General features: G+C 33.5%; 1 long non-coding RNA gene across 1 annotated transcript in view; it reads left to right on the top strand.

The window, feature by feature from the left end:
• Positions 1-4,673: 4,673 nt before the first annotated feature.
• The window catches only part of LOC128249039 (uncharacterized), an 11,279-nt gene continuing 9,599 nt past the window's right edge, over positions 4,674-6,353 (top strand). Inside the window, exons 1-2 of the long non-coding RNA XR_008265139.1 lie at positions 4,674-4,753; positions 5,749-5,856. This is a non-coding gene — a long non-coding RNA (uncharacterized LOC128249039). The remainder of the gene's footprint in view (positions 4,754-5,748; positions 5,857-6,353) is intronic.

The raw sequence follows: 6,353 nt of genomic DNA, 5'->3' as shown, positions 1-6,353 counted from the left end.
TGTGACCTACACCTGCTGCTTAACAGTACATAACCAGAGTTGAGTATCGGCCTTATGGATTCTTTTGATTTATAAAAGGATTCACTTAAGTAAGATGAATAGTATTTAATTAATTTTTTTTCTTAATTATGAGAAAGCTATTGGTTTGCTTTTATTAATAATTTAATTTTGCAAGTCATTTGATTATATCAATCAAATAAAATCAAAAACTGAAAACATTATTCAAAATAAAACAAACATGATTCTAAATTTGCTTTGCTTGAAAATTTTATGAAGAGGGTAAAAAAGAAAAAACACATTTTCTCATTTCAAATGTTAAGCTTGATTAATTGTATACATGTATATATCCACGCATATGTATACACACACTCAAATATACACACAGTACATATACATGTATATATACAGATGCGCACTCATTCAGGGGTATAAGCACCCATATATGTGTGTATGGGTGTATGCACATATATATGCAAGTGAGCATATTTATGTATGTATGTTCATATATTTTCTTATATATGTGCATGTGTGTGCATACGCGTGTATGTGTGTGTGTGTGTGTGTGTGTGTGTGTGTACTGTTATTATATTTATTTCATTGCAAACCTTTCACTGAGGTGCTTATTCACTAAAATTCAATCAGATTAATAATGAACAAAATGTAAATTCATGAATTGAAAAAGAGAGTGCAGCGGCAGTAGTAGTAGTTAAAACAAAAAATAAATTAAATAATAACAATAATAAAAACATGAAAGCAGTAATAAAAACAACAACAAAAATTATCATTAGTATTAATAATATTATGAGAAATTGTAGATAATTGTATGCTTGATTTCTTTAATTTTTTTAATATAAACATTTTGTTAAAATCATTATTTTGTTGGGGGTGGTTTTCCTCTATCATTTTAAAAGCTTAGATATTAACAAATGTACATTTAAGAAAACAAGAGGAATGAATAAAAGGGAAAATATTTACTATTTATGTTTAAAAACAGATTTGTAGATGTATGTTGCACACAAGATGTAAAATGGAAGAGAGCCTTCAGAAGATTCCTCACAGGCAACAAATACAAATGAACTTCTCTGTGTAAGCAACAGCAGTGGAGGTGTGGAGTAGACATATTGTTGGCATATCATCATCATCGTTTAATGTCCACTCTTCATGCTGTCATGGGTTGGATGGTTTGACATGGAGCTGGCTAGCAGGGAGCTGTCCAGACTCTGTTGTGACATCATTTCCACCCTACCTACTGCCAACCATTTAAAAGAGTGTTCTGGGTGCGTTTTACATGCCACTAGTACAGGTGCATTTATGCAGCATTGGCACAAGTGTGTTAATGCAGCACTGGCACAGGTGTTTTATAAGTGGCACCGGCACCTGAAAAGAGAAGCTTGTTTGTGTGGAAGACAGTGACTTTTACTTAGCTTGACGTGTCTTATCAAGTACAGCAAATTGCCACATCTCCTGGGTCCCTTGTCATTTCCTCATTGAAGTATAAAGTAATTATCAAATAGATAAAGTAATTGACATAATCAGAGAATGTGACAATAATTCAGCTCAGAATAGTCACAGGTAACAACACAACAATAGTAATATGGGCTCAGGTACCACAATCAGGACAGACAAATGAGTAAAAAGGCCATTTCTATTTGCACATTACCACACTATAAAAAGACAGCAACCTCATTACAGCTAGTGACTTCGATGGACACACTGGGCAACACCATAGTAGCTATAGCTATGTCTAAGAAGAAGGTTATGGTTATGGCATATGGAATGAAAAGGTGTCAAGGCTTTTAGATTTCTATGATGCAAATAACCTAACCATTTGCAACGCTGAGAAAGTGGTAAATCACTTCATGATCCACTATTCGGGTGAATACAGAAGCCAGACAGAATTTGCACTCACCAGGAAACTGGACAGACATAGCTATAAACAATAAGTATTCAGTTAGCAAAGAATGTACCATCCGAAAGAGACTAAGGATTAGTGGCTTCAAATTTAGAGGCAGATAAGCCTGGAGATAGTGACAACATAGAGAAGGGAGGTATGGAAGCTAAAAGATCACACTGCTAGACATTATTACAAAGAAGTTCTAGGTGTCACATCTTGAGGAGGAGATAAAGACCTACATCACAGAAGAGAACTGGAAGTTTCTACAAGACAACACATCGCAAACCACAGAATGAATATGCGTATTGAGCAAGATTCCAACAAGACCAAAGAATGACATGAAGATTGAAAGGTGTGGTAGTTAGAGCCATAAAAGCTAAAAGACAGGTTGAGAAATAATAAAAGGAAAGGGTTTGCAAACAACAATATCAAGTAACCAGAAGGAAAAGTAGACATTTGATGAAATAGAGAAATCTGCCAACGTTCGATGCTGTGAGAATCAGAAGTACAAGGCTTTCTGGATTTTAAAAAGGGTGTCAAAATGAATCAGGATATCACTGGTCTAAAATATGTATGGTAGCACTGCACTCGACCTCACTGATGCAGAGGAGACATGCATGTGGAGAGATTGCAGAATGTAGAGGGGACAGGAGAGGAAAAAAGGGAGTGCTCTAGATAGACTAGCAGAGTGACGAGCTTTTGAAATTGACAGCTACACAGATGAAATAGCCATTAGAGATATGAAGGCAAGGAAAGCATCTAGACAACTAAGGATAGTAGATGAGTGGCTTAAAACATCCAATAAAGTAGGACTCAGGCCAGTCAATCAAATAAGAAAGGAATAATTCCCTATGATTGGCATGGCAATATTATCATTAACTGCTACAAGAGAAAAGGAGAAGCTTTAGAAAAAAAAGCAGCTGTAGTAGCAGGGAATTGATAAACCAAGTTACGAACATAGCACAACTAATTAAGAGGAACATTAGTTTAGATTAGAAGCAATTTGAATTTATTCCAGGAGAGGCAACTATTGATACCTTCTTCCTTGTAAAACTACAGACGTCTGTAGCTAAGAGCAAGCTACAATACCTGGAGAAGCCCTTTAAGAGGGTAACACACCCTGAAGTCTAGGGGCTACCAGAAAATTAGGTGAAGATAAATAGCATGTGATAACTATACAGTAAGTCATTGCAGAGATGCTATTGGCAATGTGGGAACTGACATTGAACTCAGTGTGCAGTTGATATCTATCAGGTCTTGGTTCTCAAACACTTCCTGCTTATTTTAAATTCTCTAGGCAATCACAAAAGAGTTTAAGACTGGCTGTCTATGGGAACTTTTGTATGCTGATAACCTAGTTCCTGAATCTGTCAAAGAATTAGGAGAGAAATTCTAAATGTGAGGTTAAAGCTTAAAATCAAGAAGTCTTAAAGTAAACCAAGTTAGCAGGAAAGGAGACAGGACTCTATTGCTATCTTGTCAATAGCCATGCTTGACATACAGGAAAGAAATAATAAGGAACTCCATATAATGTACCCAATGTTAACTTTGAATGCATAAGAAGTGCAGAGCGGTCACAAGCAGGTTGACAGGGAACTTTTATAAGTGGCAGATGTACATAAGTAGCTAACAAGAAGAGCACCCATGAAATAAATTCTTTCAAATATTCAGAGAGTACCATAAAAAAAAAGTGTTGATAGATTCTGTTAGCCAGATGATCAGTTAGCAATGTAGGAGAATGTTTTGAAAGAATAGCTGCCAAAGAATGGGATTGAAAACTGCAGGGCACTGTTACTTCTACTTGTAACAGAGGTTTTCTGCTTCAGGGTAACACAATGATGCATGTGTACAGTGTGATGCTGCATAGCTGCATAACATGGGTCTCATATATGGGAAATATTGCAAAGATTGGAAGGAGATGAAGCAATCATGTTCTGTTGGATGAATAATTTTTTTTAGAGTCAATGAATGATGGATCACATATGAGAGAAAAACTAGGTATAAGATTAATTAAATGTGGCAAGCAAGAGAGAAGACTGAGATGGTTTGGAATTGTGGTGCATATGGAGTATGACAGTGGAAGGAACCTGTAGGAGAAGGAGATCCCAGGAGAAAGATAATCTCAGGGATCACAAGTGACAAGATACTGCTCTAGAGAAGATCTACTTAAATCATGCAAGTATGGAAAAATAGACATAGAATGGTGACAACGATGATGATGATGATGATATATAAGTATCTTCCTTTCTTGAAAGTACTACATGAAGAAATATTCTAGTTCTTCATTAAAGTAAGTGTGTGCGTGTGTGTGTAAAGAAAAAGTGAAATTAAAAAGCAAAAGATGAAACATTAGTTGGGATGTGAAATCTGTTATATGATGGAGAGAAAGATTTTTCTTTTTACAAGTTAAATGTGATGAACAATAAAATCAATAATCAAGTCGGCAACTAGTGTGTTCTTTCTTAGTAAGCTAGTAGTAGTAGTGGTAACCAACCAATAGTAGTTTACTGACAAACAATATGTACGTAGCATGGCTTGGCAACTGATAGTTCTTATAACTCTTCTTTACTATAGTAGTATAGATCAGCAAATACCAAGACTACTTATGCAAAATGGAAACACACTTTGTGCAATTTTCTAATTGCGCAAAGAAAAAAAGAATAGAAAAATGTAGAACATATCACAAAGAAATATCAAATCCAATAAATATAGAAAGAACAGGGAGGAGGAGGAGGAGGAGGAGGAACTGTTTTTTCAATAAGATGAAAAACCATGCTCCTAAGACTATTGGTCTACTTACATAAACAGAAGAATGATTTCTAAAATAAGAGGCGGGTGCTAATCAAAGTTTTGATAGTGGTATTTACAGATTTTCTTTGCTAGCATTCAGATTGTTGTTGTTTGTTTTATACACACACACACACACACACACACATATCAAATTGGTGCTTAGATTTGTTAAACCTAGCTTAGGTTATCAGTTTTCTATATGATTTTTATTTAGTAAACTGTATAGTTCAAGCATGATCTTATTAACTACAGATTTTGTAAATGATTTAATAATTCACAATCCTTAAATGGTTTTGTAATTCTTGCACCTTTTTCATATAGAAAAACAATCAAGAAAATTTACAAGCCCTATGATTGTTAATAATCTACAAAATCCTCATAATGATTGGTGAAGGTATCTACCTTCATAACCATTTTAGTTAAGTACACAAGATCTATTTATTTAAACATGTGGGTATATATATATCTTTAGTCAGATTTTAAATAATCGGTGAGTTATAACTCTCTAAAACAGCTATGTGGGTCCAACAACAATTTCAAACTGGTTGGGTCTCATCCAATTTGGTGTAGTCAGAATTTTAATGAAACTCACTGAGATGAATATCAGTTCTTTGAATGTCAGACCCACATGATTACTTTAAGATTAAGGCCCCTAAAATATTTTACAGAAAGAATAAATGAATATTCTTATATAAATTCAGCTCACACACACACTCACAAACACACACACAGCTATCATTTATCATGCATCAAGAATATTTAGTAAATTTTTCTTCTTTCTTTTTCCTAACAGTTTAGGAAACAAAATACAAATGAAGACAGTCTGACAGATAAAAGAAAAAAAAAGATTACTAAAATGTAAATAAAATGATAAAAAAATAAAAACCTAAGGTATTTAGATAGCTTGCTTGCTTGCAGGCTCCCTTGCTTGCTTGCAGGCTCCCTTGCTTGCTTGTTTGCTATCCCCTTTGCTAAACTATTATTCTCATTACATTCATTACTTCATTTTCAAAAAGGTTTGTATTGTTTGATGTTTGATTCTTTTTTTACTCCTTTCTTTCTAGCTGCTTCCATTCATGCATATACAAATAAAACATGGCTGAAAAGAAGAAATCGCACTGCTCTAAAAAGCCAAATGATATTCCAGTTGAAGACTATATTAAGAGTGGATAGTAAGTGGCTTGTTTTCAGTTTTTCTTTATTTTATTTTCATTTTTACTTTTTGCTTTCATTTTTTTTTTTTCAGAGAGAGAGATTGATACTTGCGATCAATAAAATCATGGTAACTCCAAGTGCAGACAACCTATAACTCATCTACATTTGATTGGATATAGCAAAGTAATTCAAGATGGTTACCTTCAAACTCTCTCTGTCTCACAGCTCCCAAATTATATATATATATATATATATATACATACACACACACACACGAACATATATATATAATAAACATACATTATATATATATATGTGTATGTATATATAAATACACACTTATATAAACATCACACACACACACATACACAATACATACATGTATATATATATATATATATATATATACACACACATATATATACAGGTGTATATATATATATATATATATATATATATATATATACACCTGTATATATATGTGTGTGTATATATATATATATATATATATATA

This window comes from Octopus bimaculoides, chromosome 11 (assembly GCF_001194135.2).
Source record: "Octopus bimaculoides isolate UCB-OBI-ISO-001 chromosome 11, ASM119413v2, whole genome shotgun sequence".
NCBI lineage: Eukaryota > Metazoa > Mollusca > Cephalopoda > Octopoda > Octopodidae > Octopus > Octopus bimaculoides.
This window is presented reverse-complemented; position numbering and strand designations above follow the sequence as displayed.